At 37.7% G+C, this 23439-nt stretch overlaps 1 protein-coding gene across 4 annotated transcripts in view; it reads right to left on the bottom strand.

Annotated features, from left to right (window-relative positions):
- PCDH7 (protocadherin 7) overlaps positions 1-23439 on the bottom strand; it is a 748481-nt gene that overhangs the window by 170516 nt on the left and 554526 nt on the right. The window lies entirely within an intron of this gene.

Raw genomic sequence — 23439 nt, 5'->3', positions numbered from 1 at the left:
TATCAATGGGGCTTTTGGGCCCCCTCAGGCACAAGAGCCTGATAGTGACTGCTTCCTCTGCACCCCTATATCAGTGCCCCTGATTGTGAGACATGACTGAGTGTAGTCCCTTACATGTGATAATAGTCAGTAGGGAGCACTATTAGTTTTTTAAGGTGGCAGTAGGCTACAGGTCAGGTATGGTATTTCTGCCCCTTGAGCTAGTTTTTGCCCCTTCAGCAGCACAGGTCACATATGGTATTTCTGCCCCTTGAGCTAGTTTACATTCTCCATTTATTTATTTTTTGAGGCCCATGCTAATTTTTTATTGTTTGGGGTGTAACCATGGGCTTAAACACCACACGAGTCCAACGTATAAGAACAATCACTAAACCCTGCAAGTTCCTAACTGGGCAAACACATGTGTGCTTATGCTTCTTTTGTCAATTTGAAGCAGCTGTGGCAGTTTTGGGGTTCACGTGTTCATTTAAGGAAAATATAACTATAGTAGGGTATGATTCTGCTTGTTACATTCAAGTTAGGGTCAAATCGCATTATTGCCATAACTCCAGCACAATCTAAATATTTTCCTATAGGAAAAAAAGTGACAATTGCAAGAATTTCCAACATAAAGAAACATTGAGATTGTGAGAGTCGTGATAATGACGCAATTTTATTATGAATTGTGGTGATCAAATGTCATCATGGAGCCCCAGCCTAAATGATTTTGGTGCATCAGGGTAACTTTCTGAGTTAAGTTAACTCAATATGCGTTCCTGCAGTAAAGGCACAGAAGATTTGATTCTGAAGTGCAACTTTGTTGAATCTACAGGAATATACTGCAACTTGATCCAATTGTCTAGTTATAGGATAGAAGTATAACTATAGGTGGAGAGGTAGCAGTCACATCTCCAAGTCCTGGTACCTAATGGGAGCCAACAGCCACATCAAGGGGCACTGATATTATGAATGGCAAATGTAGGCTAGAGGTCCCCCATTACAGATTTCCCAGGAGCTTCAGGTAACAGGATGAATGTTGGAAATGGCCACTTTAGAAGAAGATATTAGTTTTCTCCCTGATTGACTGGTCCATAGTAAGCACTGTTGCACTCGACTTATGATGCATTCATAACCATAGATGTCAGAAGTCATCACCCCTCGTGCCTGATAAAGCTAAGGTCAGTATGAGAAAAAGGTTTGTGCTGACCGCTTAAAATATTGGCACCACTTGGATGTTGAGCACATGGGAATCTGCCTTTAAATAGGGGCAGGTTAAAATAAGTTTTAAAAAAAATGTATTATATATGAATATATAAATGGAACTTTTAGCACAAGAAAAACTGTGGCCATCATACAAATATGTATCAGAGAGAAAGCAAAGCATGAATATATGCTTGTGAAGGCTAGCACAGCAATTTATGTGACTGGCAGGCACTTCGAAGGCAGATAACCCACAGCTGTTGTGACCTTGACTGTATTTTCCAGCCAATCTTTATGAAATCTTTATGAAAGGATGAACTATTCCTGAACTTATATTTTTGGAGTTCAATATATTTGGTATAATGTTCTTTTATCTTTTCAGAGGGATTTATTCTGTTGGTTTTAACAAGTTGTTTTTTTTATATTACGTTATATTTTAACTATAAGGTGAAGAACTAATCAAAAAGACCATTTTGTCATTAAATAGATATGGAGCACATGGGGCTCATATACTCTTCTTTCACATGGGGCTCATATACTCCTCTTCCACATGGGGCTCATATACTCCTCTTCCACATGGGGCTCATATACTCTTCTTGCACATGGGGCTCATATACTCTTCTTGCACATGGGGTTCATATACTCCTCTTCCACATGGGGCTCATATACTCCTCTTTCACATGGGGCTCATATACTCCTCTTCCACATGGGGCTCATATACTCCTCTTCCACATGGGGCTCATATACTCTTCTTGCACATGGGGCTCATATACTCTTCTTGCTCATGGGGTTCATATACTCTTCTTCCACATGGGGCTCATATACTCTTCTTGCACATGGGCCCTCTGTTGTCTATGCCCATGGTTTTAACAAGCAACAAGATAAAGTGTAACTAAAAGCAAATATAATCATGGAGGGTCAAGGTTTTTCTTTCTTTGCGCCAAAACCATCCCACTTGAAAGGGATTTATATACAATATCAATGGTATAGATGTTATAAAGGTAGCGCCTGTGGGCAAAATGAGACGTGGGGATGAAAGCTCAATTTCACCCTTCCTAGTAGGTAGTGTCAGGCCTGGTAGGGGGAATCTGCCTAAAGGTCCTATTACATGGGCCGATATGGGACCTGAAAACGAGCGCTGATCAATGAGGCAGCTAGTTGATTGTCGCTCGTTTGCTCCTTTCACAAGGAGCATTGCTTGGTTAGGTATGGGTACGAGCGATCATTACTCGATCATTCGTCCCAATGCATTTCCATCATGTTGGCAGTGCATCTCCCTGTTTACACAGGGAGATGTACTGCATACCACGATAATATGTATTGCCGCATAAACAAGCAGATCAACAAATAAACGAGCATTTGCTCGTTCATTGGATGATCGTTTTCCCTGTTTACACAGGGCAATGATCTGGAAGACGCGTTCATATGAAAGCTCGTTTTCCAGATTATTTGCCTATGTAAAAGGGCCTATGATGTCATAGAGCTGTTCTTTCTTACAAAGAATGGATAAGAATAGAGGGGCAGGAAAGTGGAACATGCTGCCCATGCCCTATTGTCATAGGATGGTGGTTGGTGGTGTGAGGAGCCAGGACCAGGATTTTCGTAATTGGCCCCCCGCTCTATGTATATACCTAGCCAATCTATTAAATTACATACTACTGTATACAGCATTTACTTTATTTATTTTTTTCTACTTGCTAATAAAAAAAATAATATTGACTGAAAATCTGAAAATTAGCACAGTAACTCTGTTTTTCGTCTAAAACGTATAGCAATATTGCATGTAAGAAAAAAACAGCTGAAATAATCATATATTCGGAGAAGTAACCATTCATGCTTCACAGACTTTTCTGTTATGTGCCTGCAGTGAGTTTCTCTGATTTTGATGTGCTTGTTAAAACATAGACACCTAATTAATTAGTAAACTGGGGCATGCATTGTTGTCTCCCCCCCCCCCCGCGCTGACAGATACAGTATTATATATCCTTCTAATTTGCAATCTGCATAACAATTTCTAATGACCACATTACCATTTCCATAGCTGAAGAAAACAGAGTAGACTGCACTATTTTTATTGTAAAGAAAGGCAAAATATTTCAGAGACTTATTAAAGTGAATTGTGCTACTTGTATTTGTTGTTTTGCTTAGCGGGGGATTAGTATATTAAATTTGCAAAAGTCTAATAATGTGACAGACTGGCTAATTTGAATACTTTTGAAGAGAAAAAAATTTAAAGCAGGTTGTGTGCTTTGTTGCCTACCTGTATTGTTAATAGAGTAAAAGGTGACAGGATGACGTTTTCTCTGTGTATCTGATGGTCAAAGCAGAAAAAGATTTCTCCTTTCTTGCAAAGATATTTTATTTAGGCCATGGATTTGACGTTTTTTCACCCTTTTAAATAGAACAATAGCTTCCACTTCTTTTCCTAGTTTATTAAATGCAGCCTGTCTCCGGGACACGTCCTCTGTAGATTAGGGTGTCACTGCCATGTTCAACTAGGGGACAGCAGTTTGGCTATCAGATGTAGACAGGCTTCTGATACAGTCAATCTCTGATCTCTTCTGTTTAACCCCTTAAAGGGTTTCTCCTGACAAAGCAAGTGACTGAATATCACTAGGATATGCCATAAGATGCTGGTCGGTGTGGGCTAAACCGCTGGGACCCTCACAGATTGCTAAAATGAAAGGGCAGCAGTGCTTTGTGGGCAACCATGGCTCCTTCTGAATTTTTCTCTGCTCAACACCACTTCTATGCAGGTGCTGTGCAGGTCCTGCAACTCAGCCCCATTCACTAGATGGGAGCAGTGCAGAAAAAATGCCGAAGGGGCCTTTGCTTCATGATAGCTGGGGTTCCCTGTGGTGAGACCCCCATGATAAGCAAGTGATTGCATACCCTAGTGGTTCTACAGAACGAGACTTAGATCACCATACGTGGTATCAATACAGATGCTAAAATGTGCCTGTATTATGGTGAAATCAGTGTTATGATGGTAACATTTCTTTGAACATGTCAGTGTCAACAAGTTTGAGCAACGCAAGACTATTTTATCCTATTGTCAAATGTTAGTATAAAGCTTTACATATCCTACATTTTACTTACCTTCTGTACATGCTTATTCTAACCTAATGTTGGGGCATATTAACATATTCCATTCACTGTAAGGTAAAATAACAACTAAAAATACTAAATCTAGACTGTATTCACATCTGTGTCTCAATTGGTGAAAAATTCCGGACAAAATAACACAGCATGCTGCACTATTTTGTCCTGTAAAATGACGGACACCCAACGGAACCCATTAAAGTTAATGGGTTCTGTCGGAGGGCAGTTGGTGTCCATCATACAACAGATCCAGTGCTTCTATTTATGTCAACAAAGCATTAGAATAAAAAAAATGAAAGTAAATAAAAATGAATGAATAAGAAAATGTTGCATTCCGAAGGGCACAATTTTGCAGTGTCCTTAAGGGGTTACTGTAATAGGGTTTGTCAAAGTGGCAAATTCCCTTTAGAGCAGCACTAAACCTAATGACGTCAGCATATAAAAGTGCAAATGATTAACAAAAGGAGTTAATATCATTCACACACATGTAGGCAAATAATTCTGGAGGTTCTCAGAATTGCAGAAATTAATGATATATCAGTGATCAGGCGGCAGGGATTATTCTGAACTTTCTGTAAGTTGTGACACTGTTGAACACCACAGTCAGTTGTTAAAACTATGTTGCATTAAACTGCACAGCAAATGTTGATATGATAGACTTTAATTGTAGTGTCCCTTTAAGCAGTAATATTTCATATGTCTCATGTCCCTTCTTTTATTGAATGATAATAATAGTCACAGTGCAGCCTTCTAAATCTTAATTAAGTATTCATTCTGACTTACAAATTGATTAGGTAGCAAATGATTGGTGGGGCAAAGCATGAAATGCACAGATGGAGCTCTTTTATGCATGCATGGCGTGAGGTGGCACTTATTGCATACAAAGCTCTCTCAGGCATAACAGTATTAGCAGGATTGTGAGGATAGAATTCAATGTATATTTTCCTGGTTGACAAGCATTCTAGTTCTTAAAAAAAAAATAAGCCCTGTCTACTTCTATCCCATCAGAATTAAAACAATTTATGAAGACCTCTACAAAAATTACACACACACACACACACACACACACACACACACACACACACACACACACATATACAGCAGACAAAGAATGGCGACAGAACACTGCAAACACCAATGTAACCTAAACCACTAAATATAAATAGATATGCACTAAAGCTAAATCTACTTACAATAGGGAGGTTCTTAGTGCACATTTTGATCAAAAAGTGTTTGCCCACCTGCCACGTCAAGGCGACCTCTATATGGTGGGGATCCATATATGTGGCATTAGTGACTGACTCCATTTTTTGTTCTTGCACTCCTCCCATTCTGCCCTGGGTGATTTTAATTAGTTTAATGCTAGTTCCTACCATCCCCAGGTATATATGTAGGCTTAGTCCCAGTCCTGGGTGTATGTGCAGCGTAGGTTCCCACCTTACAGAGGTCGCCTTGTCGTGGCAGGTGGGCAAACACTTTTTAGTGGTTTAGGTTACATTGGTGTTGGCAGTGTGCTGTCACCATTCTTTTTCTGCTGTATATTTGCAGCCACAGGTGTTCTTGCACCTGCATACACATTTTATATAATTTTGTTGGAATGTGCAGTTCAAACTTTTGTGTTATATATATATATATATATATATATATATATATGTATATATATATATATATATATATATATATATATATATATATATGTATATATATATATATATATATATATATATATATATACTTCCAGTTAAAAAATATAGCTTCAGAGACTGGAAAAATGTATGCTATAATGTGTGGTACCTTAAGTGCTTCATATGTTGCCCATTAGTTGAGAATAAAACAGTGTAAGGATAGAAGCATTTTCTATCATGAAAGGACATTTTTTACTGTATTAGAAAAATCTCCTTACAATAACCCCAGGCTTCCACCCTATTATGACTTTGGCATCACAAGACAGGTCTGACCTTGAGATGTCAACTTTTAGACACCAGCCTATGTATGGCTATCTTTAGATGCAGAAAAGTCTATGTTATGTGTTATCCACAATGAAAGGCTTTTGAACAGTCTATATTATGTTTTTTTGGTTTAGAAAACCAATTCAAAATAGCCTATTTGGGAATTCTAAGTTAATACAGGGGGTTTCACCATTCTGGATGTTCATCTATTAGCCAGAATGGAAAGCAGCTATAAAAAAAATTCTCTCTCTCATCATGTCCATGCATTACAATACGAACAGCCCATTGATTTAAATGGGAACTGTGTAATGCTTCATGCTCCCTGTTGTGGTGCTGTAGGGAAACTGAACACTTGTTGCCGGTTTCCCCAACAGATTACAGCTGATCACTGCGATTATAAACAGCAGAACAACCTGTGATCAGCCTATTACTTCGGGACCCTTCTAACAAAAAGAAAGTGTCCAAAGCCTTTCCTGACATTTGCCATACATATATGGTGCAGGCCGGGGTGGGGTAGTATGGAGCGGGCTCACGGACTGAGACCGCTCCATAGAATGAGCGTGTCAGCTGTATCTTACATATATATATATATATACACAAAAATATATATTAATAGTTAAATAATAAAACCTTTTTTCTATTTTCTCCCAAGCACAATGTAAAAAAAATATTAACATAACTGGTATAGCTGCGTCCAAAAGAGTCTGAACTATTACTATATAATGTTATTTAACTCACTTGGTGAACGCCATAAAAAAAATGAACAAAAATTTGGTCACTTCCACTCCCACAAAAAATGGAATAATAAGTGATTAAAAAGTATCATGTAGCCCAAAATGGTACCATTAGAAACTGCAGCTCGGCCCGCAAACAAAAAGCCCTCATACCACTCAATTGACAGAAAAAAAAGTTATGGCTTTCAGAATATGGCGACAAAACAGAGCAAAGTTAACATGGCATTTTTACTGTACGGTGAACACAGTAAATACAAAGCACCGGAAAAAATCGGAATCACTGTTTATTTTCCAACCACATCAAATTTTTTTTCCAGTTTCCCACTACATTATATGGTACAATAAATGATGCTGTAAAATCTACAACTTGCCCCGCAAAAAACAAGCCCTCATACGGCTATTTGGACGGAAAAATACAAAAGTAATGGCTTTTGGAATGTAGGGAGGAATAAACAAAAGTGAAAATCCGAAAAATTGCTGCAACACATATAGCAAATACATCTCGTGACAGAGTATCGCAAAATCATGTATTTTTATTTAAATCTGGTCATCTCACATCACGCATCTCAGGATATGTTATGTTAAAAGGACAGGTAAGGAAGTAAACCTCTGTATCTACTGTATATGCTAGAATAACAATGAAAACAACGCTGAACGGCTTCTTCACCATCTGACTTGTCTCCATCACACTGGCTGCAGTTTCTTCTGATAACTACACCTTGAAATTGCAACACAGAATTCAATTCCACTCTGATCATTTTCATTTACAATAATTTTTTATTAACAAGGTTAGTTGATCGGGTTATTAAAAAGAATCAAATTGCTTAATCGTTCGTGCTCATCTATCTGCGGTGGTAAATGAGAATGAAGCTCTCAGGATTGCTCCCTGCTGTAGGAGGATGCTGCTGAATCATTAAAAGCCCTGCACTTCTCTCTAATTTTCCTATCTATCTAAAAAACGCAAGATAGTCTTTTGTCAGGATAATCCGTGCAGCTGCATGCACACCAAGGACTCTATTAAAAGCTATGTACACCTTTGAAATCGTTTTTTTTTTCATTATTTATAAATAAAATTGTGCACAATTTTATTAAAAATTGTTATTAAATTTTATTAAATTGCATCAATTTCCTAAATACGTTTTATTAAAAAATATTTTTTTATTTTTGAGATACAGCTGCTTTGTATCCTGTATACAGAGCAGCTGTATCGTTCGCTAACACCTCAATCCGTCTTGTCCGCGGGACTGACGGGCTCAGTGACAGCAGGTCCTGAGTGTCTCTGACACGCAGGATCCCCCTGTAATCTATCACATCTAAGTTCTGAACTTAGATGTGATCGGTAACAGCTACCCGCTGACACTGAACCCGTCAGTGTCGCTGACCTGACAGATACAGGTTTCAATGCTAGATACAGCTGCCCCGTATACAGAATACAAAGCAGCTGTATTTTAAAAAGTAAAAATAATTTTTAAACAAATGTATTTAGGAAGTTGCACCATTTGCACAATTTTATTTATAAAAACAAAACAAAAAACTATTTCAAAGGTGCACTTAGTCTTTAAGCGTGGTTACTAAAGAAGAATTGGCTCCAACTGGATCTAAAGACTGGAGTGTGGTGGCTCTAAAGCTAAAGGTTAAACATTGCAATTTCATAAAAAAATAGGTCACAGTAATCAATAGAGCGACTATGAACATACTTATGAAATTGATTTAATCTACTAAAACCAGCCATAAATTCTGGCTGAATTGAATTCCCGTTGCTTACAGCTCGGAGTCTGGAGCATGCTGACCTATGCTTTTAAATTTGTTTTTCATGTTTTTCTTCTCATTGATCTGCATCATACATCATGCATTTACTTGTCCTTCCTCTGCAGTGGTTTTAAAAGTCTTGCCCAGCGCTCTCGCCTTAATGTATGTGCCACCTACTTTGCACAGACATATTCAGCTTCATTGTTCTTTTTATCCTTTCCCCAAAAGCAATTCAAGCACTTTACGAAATGCATTTACAGCTTGCCGTGGAAGAGGAGCTGAACTTAATGAACTGGGCACTCCAGAATCTTTTTGTTAGAAATAAAGGAAAACAACGATGACGTTTTAACCTCTTTTTTTTCCCTCTCTCTCTCTTTTTGGTTCTTGTAATATCAGCAGCTTCTCGCAAAGCTCGAGGCTCCTGACCACTTTACTCGAATTTACCTTTCATTTCACATAAATTAAATGAATTGGAATTAACAGGTCTGCCCTTGCACAAGAGTACAAGATGCCTGACAAAGTAATTCTCTGATAATCACAGCAAATTAGTCCTTCAATCTACTGACATGGAAAGATTCACATTGGCATGAAGCCTGAGGACTGGCAATAAATCCTTTATTGTGCAATAGAATGTGTTATTAGTTGCTGTCATTAGGAAATCCTCCTGTAAGGTTGGGCGCTAGTTTTGTCATTTTCATTGACTCGCAACTCTTTTCCTACATGTATAGACTGAGACAACTGGAGTTTATTAGATTGTTGTGAATACATTACAATTTCATATGTAAGTGACATGTCAGGGATATGCCGTACTATATGACACGTGGTATCAGTGTGGGAATATGCAATAAGAAGACTGTCAGTGTCTTAACTTGGAAAGGAATCTTCTTGGTCTTGATAAAATACTGACTTTCCAACACATGCGGGGTCGTTTATCAAACCTGACAGAGGTGACTGTTTGCAGCTGCCAAATAATAAAAAGGACAGAAATTACCCATTCTGTGGCATTTTCAAAGTGAAGAAACTTCTGGCAGCAGTATTGATTTTCCAATATATATATATATATATATATATATATATATATATATATATATATATGTATATACAGTGAAGGAAATAAGTATTTGATCCCTTGCTGATTTTGTAAGTTTGCCCACTGTCAAAGTCATGAACAGTCTAGAATTTTTAGGCTAGGTTAATTTTACCAGTGAGAGATAGATTATATAAAAAAAACCAGAAAATCACATTGTCAAAATTATATATATTTATTTGCATTGTTCACAGAGAAATAAGTATTTGATCCCCTACCAACCATTAAGAATTCAGCCTCCTCCAGACCAGTTACACGCTCCGAAATCAACTTGGTGCCTGCATTAAAGACAGCTGTCTTACATGGTCACCTGTATAAAAGACTCCTGTCCACAGACTCAATTAATCAGTCTGACTCTAACCTCTACAACATGGGCAAGACCAAAGAGCTTTCTAAGGATGTCAGGGACAAGATCATAGACCTGCACAAGGCTGGAATGGGCTACAAAACCATAAGTAAGACGCTGGGTGAGAAGGAGACAACTGTTGGTGCAATAGTAAGAAAATGGAATACATACAAAATGACTGTCAATCGACATCGATCTGGGGCTCCATGCAAAATCTCACCTCGTGGGGTATCCTTGATCCTGAGGAAGGTGAGAGCTCAGCCGAAAACTATACGGGGGGAACTTGTTAATGATCTCAAAGCAGCTGGGACCACAGTCACCAAGAAAACCATTGGTAACACATTACGCCGTAATGGATTAAAATCCTGCAGTGCCTGCAAGGTCCCCCTGCTCAAGAAGGCACATGTACAGGCCTGTCTGAAGTTTGCAAATGAACATCTGGATGATTCTGAGAGTGATTGGGAGAAGGTGCTGTGGTCAGATGAGACTAAAATTGAGCTCTTTGGCATTAACTCAACTCGCCGTGTTTGGAGGAAGAGAAATGCTGCCTATTACCCAAAGAACACTGTCCCCACTGTCAAGCATGGAGGTGGAAACATTATGTTTTGGGGGTGTTTCTCTGCTAAGGGCACAGGACTACTTCACCGCATCAATGGGAGAATGGATGGAGCCATGTACCGTCAAATCCTGAGTGACAACCTCCTTCCCCCCACCAGGACATTAAAAATGGCTCGTGGCTGGGTCTTCCAACACGACAATGACCCGAAACATACAGCCAAGGCAACAAAGGAGTGGCTCAAAAAGAAGCACATTAAGGTCATGGAGTGGCCTAGCCAGTCTCCAGACCTTAATCCCATCGAAAACTTATGGAGGGAGCTGAAGATCCGAGTTGCCAAGCGACAGCCTCGAAAACTTAATGATTTACAGATGATCTGCAAAGAGGAGTGGGCCAAAATTCCATCTAACATGTGTGCAAACCTCATCATCAACTACAAAAAAAGTCTGACTGCTGTGCTTGCCAACAAGGGTTTTGCCACCAAGTATTAAGTCTTGTTTGCCAAAGGGATCAAATACTTATTTCTCTGTGCACAACGCAAATAAATATATATAATTTTGACAATGTGATTTTCTGTTTTTTTTTTTATATAATCTATCTCTCACTGGTAAAATTAACCTAGCCTAAAAATTCTAGACTGTTCATGTCTTTGACAGTGGGCAAACTTACAAAATCAGCAAGGGATCAAATACTTATTTCCTTCACTGTATATGTATATATATATATATATATATACATATAGCAATTCAATATACACACAGAGAGAGAGAGGAAGGGAAAGAAAGAGATATGAAGCAGAGCTATGTTCGTGAAGTGATAAGACCCATTGTAAGTCGGCTTATGGTAACATGGCTGTTTTTTTAGTGTTGCTATAAGCTGTTAAATACAGTGCCCCTGCTTTTTACTAAACTACTCTTATATCAACATAAAACCCTCCAGTGGTCTAAGTTTGGTTCAGTAGAATCGGGGAGGGTGGTTATGATACAGACAATACAATGTGGCCACATTACAGCCGTCTGAAACTGGCCTAATTACACTGGACTGCGCAGGCAATGTAGCCCCAAAGTTAAGTAACAAATTAAGCTCTGCTGTATGTGTGCACTCTCTCTCTCTCTCTTTATATATATATATATATATATATATATATATATATATATATATATATACATATATATAAATATAAATTTCTTCACACAAATAACATCTTTATTTTCATATTAAAATTCCCCATCTATTACTCCACTGCCGATGCAGGGTCATAAACTTATATACATTTTAGCACATTTGACCATGTAAATTTTTATGGACTTAGACATTAACAAAGACAATCCCTATCCATACTCTCTTTAAAGGTATATGCATGTGATAGAGAGGCCTCTCTATCAGCCAAAGAAGAGAGCTACCCACAAAGAGCAACTTTTGCTATGGTTGTCTGGCCCGTCCATGTATGACATGGTCAGCCATTCCCCGCTACAAGGGGAACGACTAGCAAGGTGGGGCTTATAACAGCTGATCACCAAGGGTAGGAGAAGCCGCTTATTGGGCTGGCATTGTATTCATGAAACACCACCTTTGAGTTACATGGAGACTTTTTTTAGTACAACTGATTGATTTCAAGCTACAAATGAAGTCCAAAGGAATATATAGAGTTTAATGTAATCTTGGGCACTGCAGTTGTCAATAAAAAGTTAAAATCAATCAGTTGTGCTACAAAAAGTCTCAATGTAGCCCAGGCCTTATGATCAGGTGTGAGAAAATGTTTGAGCCCAAGAAAATGGGCAATGTATATTTTTATTTCCTGTATGTGATCATTATTTGACACTGAATTTTTTTGACAAAAGAAAATATATTTTGCAATAAAGAAATATACCACGATTGTCACATGTTTATTTCTTTATAATGCTACATTGTTTTGAGACATAGGAAGTGTCTCATCTAGCACGTACCCTATACTCTTGTGTTATTATAATCGAGATCAAAATCGATTTTATTCCTATTGATCTCAAGAAAGTAACACATTAACCCAAATTATGAACAACTGCTCCAAATATTTAGCACATTAGTAATATTATGTTGAAACTGCTGAACCTCTGCTAATCTATGTTTATATAAGATATCAATTCTATATTATCTGCAGGCCCTAAAAAATAGATCACACCCTATAACTTTTTCTCTTATAGATGATTATACAGGGTGGGCCATTTATATGGATACACCTAAATAAAATGGGAATGGTTGGTGATATTAACTTCCTGTTTGTGGCAAATTAGTATATGGGAGGGGGGAAACTTTTCAAGCTGGGTTTTGACCATGGCTGCCATTTTGTATCCAACTTTAGTTTTTTCAATGGGAAGAGGGTCATGTGACACATCAAACTTATCGAGAATTTCACAAGAAAAACAATAGTGTGCTTGGTTTTAACGTTACTTTATTGTTTCATGAGTTATTTACAAGTTTCTGCCCACTTATAAAATGTGTTCAAAGTGCTGCCCATTGTGTTGAATTGTCAATGCAACCCTCTTCTCCCACTCTTCGCACACCGCAGAAGAAATGCCTCCCGATCTGACCCCCTTAGACTTTTATCTTTGGTGTCATCTGAAGGCAATTGTCTATGCTGTGAAGATACGAGATGTGCAGCAACTGAAACTACGGATACTGGAAGCCTGTGCTAGCATTTCTTCTGCGGTGTTGCTATCAGTGTGTGAAGATTGGGAGAAGAGGGTTGCATTGACAATCCAACACAATGGGCACGCACTTTGAACACATTTTATAAGTGGTCAGAAACTTGTAAATAACTCATGAAAGAATAAAGTAATGTTAAAACCAAGCACACCATTGTTTTTCTTGTGAAATTCTTGATAAGTTTGATGTGTCACATGACCCTCTTCCCATTGAAAAAACTAAAGTTGGATACAAAATGGCCGACTTCAAAATGGCCGCCATGGTCAACACCCAGCTTGAAAAGTTTCCCCCCTCCCATATACTAATGTGCCACAAACAGGAAGTTAATATCACCAACCATTCCCATTTTATTTAGGTGTATCCATATAAATGGCCCACCCTGTATATTGGCCAGATTCATACTTTTTGACCCATAACTTTTTTAGCCACTGCTTGTCCCACACTATAGCTGTGAGCTAACTATGACTTAGTATCCTTTTATGTTGATGTTGGTGCTTCTTTTAAAGTTCTTCAATCTAGAAAGATAAGAAAACTCTAGAAGTAGGGTTGGATCTGGATGTGTTGGGCTGTGCACAGGCAAATCAAAATGACATACAGTATGCTCTGCCCAAAAGCAAATATGCTTCATTTATAGTGCATTGATTAAAGAAGAATGGAACAGCTAAAAGCAAAATAAATTTAGTTTTTCTTTCTCCTTACCGGAGGTACTTAAGTATATGGGATAACAAATTAAAGTTTGACATTTCAGTAAAAGATATCTAAAAAAACAACAACAAAAAAACACGAGTTCTTGCCCAATATAACTGCATTCATTGGCCTGGAGAGAAATAGTCATTTACAAAACAGATTTGCCTTTTTTATTTGTAGGAATGCTCTACAGTACCCAGTAAAAAGGATTTGACTGCTTTGGATAATCGCTTTTTTTTAGAGGAGTCCCCTGACGAATAACTGATCACAGTGTCACACTGCTGGGACCCTCAATGATCAGTTGTAATCTGTTAGTGAACTTGACGGAAACTGTTCGATTTCCCTGCAGCGCCACCACTATGGAAATGATGTATTTTACAGCATCCTTGGAAATGAATGGGCTGTCCGAGTAATACACAGATGTGTCAAGTTCTCCAGACTCAGGTTCTCTTTGTAACAACGCCCAGCTCTGGCTAATGGGGACCCCACTCTATTAAAAGGGTTGTTATCATGAAGATGACCCCTTTTCAATAAGAAGCCAACACGGCAATCAGCTGACTGCCGCAGGTCCAGCTTCCCTACCTTGTAAATTGGCTGTTATCGCCGGTTGAGGCCACAGCTAACCCCATATTTCACAGGGAAAATGTAGCATCACGTGCTGGGCGTATAAATGAATGGTCGTCAATGTTAATAATCAACATGCCTGTGTCCACTGAAATGGGGACCCTATCTATGACTTCCGTATGCCCTAACAGGACATATGGACAGAGTTTGTCGTGGTGAGACAACTTCTGTAACTCGTAATATCTTAATAGAGTATTTAATTTCCACATATCTGAATAAAACTTGCAGAAATCCATGCACCTGCTGCAGAAACAACCCCATTCAGATAAATGGAATCAGATTTTTAGTTGTAGAAATTTCTGCAAAACAATCTGTCATGTTTGAATCCACCCTAAGAGGTCACTATGATTATGTCTCACCTTGAGGTACTCCAATGTTATATTTATATACAAAATACATGTAGGTACTATAGAATATATGTAATAGGGAGCTTCTCTAGAATATACCTGAAGATCGGTAGTGAATGGTCCTTCTAGAAATATATACTAACCAGAGGTGATCCTTTTTGCATATATACCAGAGAGAGGTACCAAAAATAGGTGCCCAAATAGTAGTATACAATCAGAGGTATCCCATTACAAGTATTTAGCCAGCCCAATATTAAATTACAGGACGTTTTTCTCCTATTTAGTATAAAGCCAGAGATACCCTAATATTAGTATACAGAGTGCTGTACCCAATTAGTGGTACAGAGCCAGAGGAACCCTAATTTATATAGAGAAGATTTATTCCACTACCATACAGTCAGATGTACACCGGAAGCTGTATACATAGGGAGGTAGGATAATGAATACATACCATAAGATCTCTAACAGATTTTTGGGACATAATGATTTTGTAATTTATTTTTACTTCATAGTAATGTTCATTTTTAATGTTTTACTTCCCTTACACTGCATACAATACAGATGGAAAAGTCAGATTACATTCAAAAATAATATAAGCTGCCCAATTCAAGCAATTTTGATTTGAAATGAACAAAATATCCATTATTGTCCCTATTATTTAACAATATTCAATTTTCCCACATAATAAATTATTTATCGTAACAATACAAACCCAAACTACAAATGAGAATAGCATTAATGCCCCACAAATACACAAAATATAGATCAACAATTATTCATCATTCCTCATTGGGTTAGAATCTTTTAATAAGTGTAAATTTCATTATGACTTTAACAATATTTGGCCCTTGTGACCCTAGGATACGTTTACTGACTACTTCCATCATCCCTTGGGGCAATATGCTATATCAGTGCAAGGTATATATATACATCTCCCTTGTGAAATCATGTGCAGATTGCCTGTGTCCCGGCTATTTTTGAATCCTTTCATACAGAGCTAACAATTGCTGCAAAGATAAAAAAGTTTTGAAGACAGTGAGAGGGAGGGCCGGGCAGCTTTAAGGCTGTACAAAGTGTCTAGAAATCTGATAAAAGATGTAATATTACTGAACTGGCTGTCAGTGAGGGGAACTTCTGAAATGAAAGTGCAAGAACTATAATGTTTTGACAAATATGTAACTGTGTGCTTAATAGATTTAATGGAAGTAACTTGCTGGAACTACACCTGTCCTTTTAAAGTTCATTTTTGAGTTCCACTTGCCAAAATTACTAGAGGATTCAGGCAGCAACAGAGTGGTTGACTTTTTGCAGAGTTAGCAAAACTGGGATTCACAGATCTATCTATCTATCTATCTATCTATCTATCTATCTATCTATCTATCTATCTATCTATCTATCTATCTATCTATCTATCTATCTCATATCTATCTATCTATCTATCTATCTATCTATCTATCTATCTATCTATCTATCTATCTATCTATCTATCTATCTATCTGTCTGTCTATCTGTCTGTCTGCTATCTATCTATCTATCTATCTATCTATCTATCTATCTATCTATCTATCTATCTATCTATCTATCTATCTATCTATCTATCTATCTATCTATCTCATATCTATCTATCTATCTATCTATCTATCTATCTATCTATCTATCTATCTATCTATCTATCTATCTATCTATCTATCTGTCTGTCTGTCTGTCTGTCTGTCTGCTATCTATCTATCTATCTATCTATCTATCTATCTATCTATCTATCTATCTATCTATCTATCTATCGTGCATTGTTTTCCATTTATATACCGTATTCAAAAAATGAGTGACAAAATCTGTTTAAGATACAATACTGCTAATATAATGTTTTGTATTGATAAATGCACCTTGCTATTCCTATTTTTAAAAAATGTGGTTAAGTGGTTGCAGCTAAAAGCTGTGATCAGTAAGCATGAATGCATTCATGTATTATACAGTAGAAGCTTTTGTTATGTTTCATTATAACAAACATTTGTTAAAGGTTGAATAAACCAGTAAAAGCTAAATACCAATCAGTTTTTTATGTTATATAAACATATAAGCTTTCTTCAAAGTTTTAGGATTTCTGATGCCACTTCACTATTGTTTGAATGTTATTGTGTATTTGTTACATTTAATGTATTTATTTTAATTCCCATTGTTTATATAATGCCAACATATTCCACACCGCTGTACAGAGATTGTCACCATTCATATCAGTCCCTGTGCCCAATGGGGCTCACAATCTATTTCCCCCGTCTCAGGCACATACAACTTGGGTAAATATCACAGGAATTGGACCTATCAGTGTGTTTTTGGAGTGTAGGAGAAAACCGGAGAGACTAGGGGAAACCTATGCAAATACAGGGAGAATGTACAAATTCCATTCAGATTTTGCCCTTGGTTTGATTTAAACCCATGACCCCAGTGCTGCAAGGCAACAGTGTTATCCGATTATCATGAGGACCTTAACATTAGTACTGTGTTTGTAACGTCAATGGCGTCTTCCAACAAGACACCACATCTTATCACAAGGAGTGAATGTCTTACCAGATCAGGAGCTCCTCGTAATAAGGACATAAGGACAGAAGTTGTTTTGATGAGACAACCCCTTTAAATAAAATCCTTTGACCTCCATCTCCACCTTTTCATTGACTTATTTCCCACTATTACTACACCAATTCTCATAAACATGTCTCCTTCCGTGGTTCTTTTACAACATCTCCTCTTTTCCTCTTTACCCGAATTCCCACTACAGTACTAGAATGCTTTACTAGGATGAAGTCTTGTACCAGATGGCCCCATTTGTGAATGTAGTGTAGGACTCAGGAGCCCATTGCAACATTGTTACCTCTATACAGATGTCTCCTTCCTTACCTTTACTCTTGGCTTAACATATTCTGAGATGTGTGGCGTGAGATGACCAGCTTTGAAAAAACATGATTTTGCGAATCTCTGTCACGAGATGTCTATGCTATATTTGTCTCTATGCTGCCACCCAGTGTTTGTGATGTCAATTGCAGCCTTTCAAGGGTTTTGCTTGCATGTCGTGATAATGTATTACATTTGTATCATGAGAAATTGAAGTATTTGATGAAGTTTGCGGTGAAGTTATGTTGGACACATCTGTACAGTGACTATGCCACTGATCATTCCTTTTATCTTACATATTTAGTAAATATCATATAAAACTCACATCTAGTCAAGGATAATTTTAGGAGCTCTCTTTTATAAGCTTTATAAGTTAGGTTTAGTGTGACTTTAAATGGTACTGCAGATGCAATGTGTGTCTCTTGTCATACTTGAATGATGGGCAAGAACAAGTCACATTATCTGTCTGATTATATGGTTTCCAATATACATGTAACAAGTGTGGAAAAAATAATAACAAGCTTCCTTTGACAATGCAGCACTTTATCCATTCATCAAAAATAAAGAGACGTGTGTTCGTTTTCACGGGCGCTCAGAATATTGCTGCCTGCACAGCTGATTGGATCATCAGTGCTCCATATCTGTGCAATGCTCTGCTGATCAGGAATACTGGTGTCTGGCAGCACAGGGAACATAGGCTGGATGCACATGATTACATTTCTGATTAAGTTTCCTATTTCCATTGTTGGCTCTGGTTCCTAGTAGAATCACCGTTCTGTAACTCGCGCACACAAGATACATAATTTGCTGCCTAAAAGACCAAATCTCACCTGTTTTTCTTCCGTATAATAAGTGCCAAAGCTATTCCAAGACGTATTAAGAAAATAAGATACTGGAGTATAATTTTCAGATTTTGAAATATCAGCTTGACATTTTAGTGATGCAAAGGTGTTGACGAACATTGAGGCAGAAAGGCAGGCAAGCACGTTACACCGTGAATGCCTGCTGTAAAACTAAGCCCCCAATGTGGACGTTTGTTTCTCTGTTTAGATGACCCTCAGCAAATTGCAAAAAAAAGAAAAAAGGGAACTAATTAGTGCGATGTAATCTGTTGTAAGATTTAAAATGGGCATGGTAATGGTTTATTTCCACCGACAGGAAATCTCTAGAGACTTTGGTCTTGTCACAATGAAAATGGCAACCACAGTAATGAGTAGTGACTTGACGTGACATACACAAAACAGAGTGAAGCGAGCACGGGGTGGGTGGATGGAAACAAAATTCTTCTGTATGCAATGCTACTTTTCATAAACGCTGAGCAGGAGCGATGTATTTGTCAGGTACATAAAACAATATGCGCTTACATGTTTGCCTATTTCAATTCATATAATGCACGGCCGATTAGTAATTATTATTGTGAATGCATTCATAAACAAATAGGCTAAGTTATCAGCATGTGTATGGCAATTCTTAATTAAATATCAAGTGACATGAATAGAAATTGCATTGCAAACTTAGGATAAAGGTGATTAAGTAATCTCATAAAACAGAACATTCAATTAAGCAGCCAGTTGTTGAGCAGTCAAACTTACTCCTTGCCCCAGGAATTTCTAAGACCTTGGTTTCTCTGTAATACTATTGAAATGTTTTCAGGTGTGCTCTAAAATATTGGGACACTTGAAATCTATGGTCAACACTGACTCTAACATCAAGTTCTTGAGTTATGGATGTAGCAGCGACGAGATCATCAAGGTTCATCACATGTGGTAAAGCTAAGTTTGTCATACACAACATCTTGTTATGATATTGAGCCAACTTGACAGCTCAGAAAAATTATAGACAGTGGTAGACATACAAAGAAAAAGGCCCATGTACCAGAACAGACAGTGGGCCTCTTCCAGCACATCAGATGTCAAGAGCAAGGTGATCACCCTAGATCTCCTCTCTCATGAATCTTTAGCATATCCTAACACCGGTGTAGTCATTGCACTGGTATATCGCAATCCAAAATATTACTGAATTACTGAAAGAGAGCCCCTTACATACAATCTAGTTGACAGTAAAATCATTTTCTTTTTGGTTGGTGAACGTCGTGACCAAGATGGGTCCTGTGCATCTTCATGGACTGCACATATGTTATGTTCACCCGCTAAAGGTCATAACTTGAATCACCTCGGCTCCAATGCAAAATCTGTAACAATTCTTCCACCTACTGTGTGCCATTTATAATACTTGTGCTTTCTTATGTGTCAAAGTGTCCTTTCAGCCCCTCAAGCTGGAGGGCCTACATCCTGCAATAGCTATACCCCTGTATGCCCTTAATAAAAATAATTATATCCATGAGATAGAACCCTAACAATGCTCTAGAATGAAGGGTTCACAGTGTTCTTCCTACTATCTTAAACCGTTAGCCCAGAGATCTTCAAATCTCGAATATAAAAAACGAGGTTTCTCACTAATAATTTTCCTTATTTAAAAATCATTCTTCCCATAATATTTCAATCCAAAATAAAGCTTCCATCAACACAACGATGCAGCTGATATTGTCTCGGATGAACTGATTAAAAATCATTTAATTATGGACTTAGGGTGAGCGAAAATCCGATAATCAGTCAACAGTGTTTTCTACCATACTGACATCAAATGTCTAAACAATTTGCTTTAACATTCCAAGACAGCATTAAATAGGCCAGCTCAATAATAACAGATTAACATCAATATCTTCTAAATGTATAGATTTGTTTCTTGTAAGGGCTAGTGTGGTTTCCTTTGTGTTCTCCCACAAGTTTCAGTTTTATTCATAGAGAAGGAAAAGAATATTACAGATCAGGAACTTGTGGAAATAAAAATTAAGTACGCAATAAAACTAAAATAGAAAATCTTTCATTTTAATAGCAAAAAAAGGCAATACATTTAGAATAATACTCACAGAGATATTCGAGGGCATTAATGACTCGGGGAAGTGGCTGGAAAGGGGCTGAATGGGCAGAGGCTAGTGGAGGTGCCAACAAGCCACCCTTGGATAGAGAGTCAGGGGAGTAAAATGAATCTTCGCCCCCTGGTTAAGGAAAGCCTAGCTACACCTCTGCACTTATTTGTGAATTTCATTTTTTAAGTTTGGACCATACTTGCATACTTTAAATATAGACAACAGGGAGACATATTTAGACATACGACCAACCATCTTCCCACATAGCACGCTGCCTCAAAATACCCAATTTGAATCATGAAGAGTATACATTCATATCCAGCACCCTTTATCATCCGACACCTGCAGATCCCAGCGCACAGACCTCATCAGCTGGCCTGTACACCTTCAACACTATTAAAGCTGCTTGCCTCCTCTCAGTGATTGTGTGACTAACTTTCCTATGGACTCCTCCCTGTCAAGTCTCTCTATGTGCTCTGATTGCCCGCATATATTGCCCCTATAGACTCCGCCTCTCTCAATAGTACAGCCCACGAGCAGTAGAAATAGCTGTTTTCATTCAGAGTCTTCAAAATGTTCTAGAAAATATTAGGCAAGCCTAGCGTAAAGCACCGGAGTAATGAATGATGACAGTTTAAATCCTGTACGTTTGCGGTTATACACTGTCCGATTCTGCAAAAAAAACAAACGACTGATCCCATTCTTATGGGGATTGTGTATGATTGTACTGTTACTGTTTCATTTAGATGTGCTAAATTCCTTATAACAATGATCAGAGTTTGACAGTGTGACCCCAGTCATTTATATATAGAGATTATCACTAGTTGTGATGAAAAACAGTCCAGAATATGAAATGGTGCTTTTCAAAGATTCTCATTTACTTCTAGATTGTCAATCACCATATACATTATTTTAGAAGAACTACCTATGAGATTTCAGAAAGTTTTTTGAAAAAATATTTTTTTACTCTGATTGTTTATCCATTACATGTAATTATGGGATGTACTCACCAAGCCCTTTTTAACAAACATAGTTCTATAATTTGCAATTGTAACAAGGAAAGTTTAGAATCTAATTTACTGTTGTGCTAAAATTGCAAGAAAGTGATCAGTAAGTGTAGGATTTGTATCTGTATGTTAAATATCAGACAAAACCATGATTAGCCTCAATAATACTACCATGCTTCTATGATCTAATAATGATTAATACCTTCCCTTCTGCTTTTAACTCTCAAATCCCTTCATCTGCATGTTCTGATGTCTCCTCCTCCTGACATTGCCATCCTCTATTGATGACCACGTCATCTAAATACATAATAGACACACTATCTGTGGTCAGTGGTTGCTTTAGTTTGGGTATTTTTGTATACTCCTGGGTGTCCCATGACTACTCAGCTCAGTTATCATGTTGTCATTGTATAAGTCAGCTAACAGTTGGAGTGTTACCTCTGCAACACCCAAGTGGCTCATAACATCGCTGATCCATTGTCATGACCAGTTCAAGATTCAGCCGTTGCCTAGTTGAGGACCACGGGGGTTATCTGAATCAGCATTGGCCAAAAGCTGAATCTTATGGATTTTCCTGTAGTCAGACTTAGCATTTAAATGTGTTTTTGGCTAATATTAGATTTGCTTGTCTAATTGTACTGTTTACCCAGAAGCATCAGACTTATGTTTGTTTTTTTCAACAGGAATAAATGCATATCATAGGGAGACCTACCATATTTAACTGTCATCTGAATTTTTTTTTGCCCAATAGAAACATTTTATAATTGTCACCTGAACTACATTTTGGATGATAATGTAAGATACTGAAGACGTCTGGTTTCCCCATGAAATATGAATGATAATTACATGGGGGTGGGGGAAATAAAAGAAATGTTGAAAAGTTAAAATGTTAAAGTATTACCAGAAAATATATTTTATCACCTATCCTGTATCCCAGAGGCGTAGCTAGGGGTTTAGCACAGGGTGGGCAAAACATATCTGAGTGGGCATGTAACAGGCAGGATCGAGCTGTTACCGATCACATCTAAGGCTTCATTCACATCTACGTCAGGGTGTTCCGTCAGACCTTTCCGTCAGGGGAACCCATGAACGAAAACTGAACGGAAACTAAATGGAAACCATAGCTTTCCGTTTGCATTACCAGTGATTTCAATGGTACAGATTCCGTTGCTAATTGTTTCCGTTTGTCACCGTTCCATAAGGTTTCCGTTTTTTTAGTGTAATCAATAGCGTAGTTGAAATCAATGGTAATACAAATGAAAAGCTATGGGTTCTATTTGGTTTCTGTTCATGGGTTCCCTTGCCGGAAAGGTCTGACGGAACCAATGAACGGAGCCCGACGCAGATGTGAATGAAGCCTAAATTCATAACTTAGATGTGATCGATAACAGGTGGATCCTGCGTGTCGGAGACTTGATGGATTCAGGTCTCTGCGCTAGGATACACATTTTATATATATATATATATATATATATATATATATATGGATAGATAGATAGATAGATAGATAGATAGATAGATAGATAGATAGATAGATAGATAAAGATATATATATATATATATATATATATACAT

The sequence above is a fragment of the Rhinoderma darwinii genome, chromosome 1 (assembly GCF_050947455.1).
Source record: "Rhinoderma darwinii isolate aRhiDar2 chromosome 1, aRhiDar2.hap1, whole genome shotgun sequence".
Classification (NCBI taxonomy): domain Eukaryota; kingdom Metazoa; phylum Chordata; class Amphibia; order Anura; family Rhinodermatidae; genus Rhinoderma; species Rhinoderma darwinii.
Note: the sequence above shows the minus strand (reverse complement) of the source record. Positions and strands in the feature narration are given on the sequence as shown.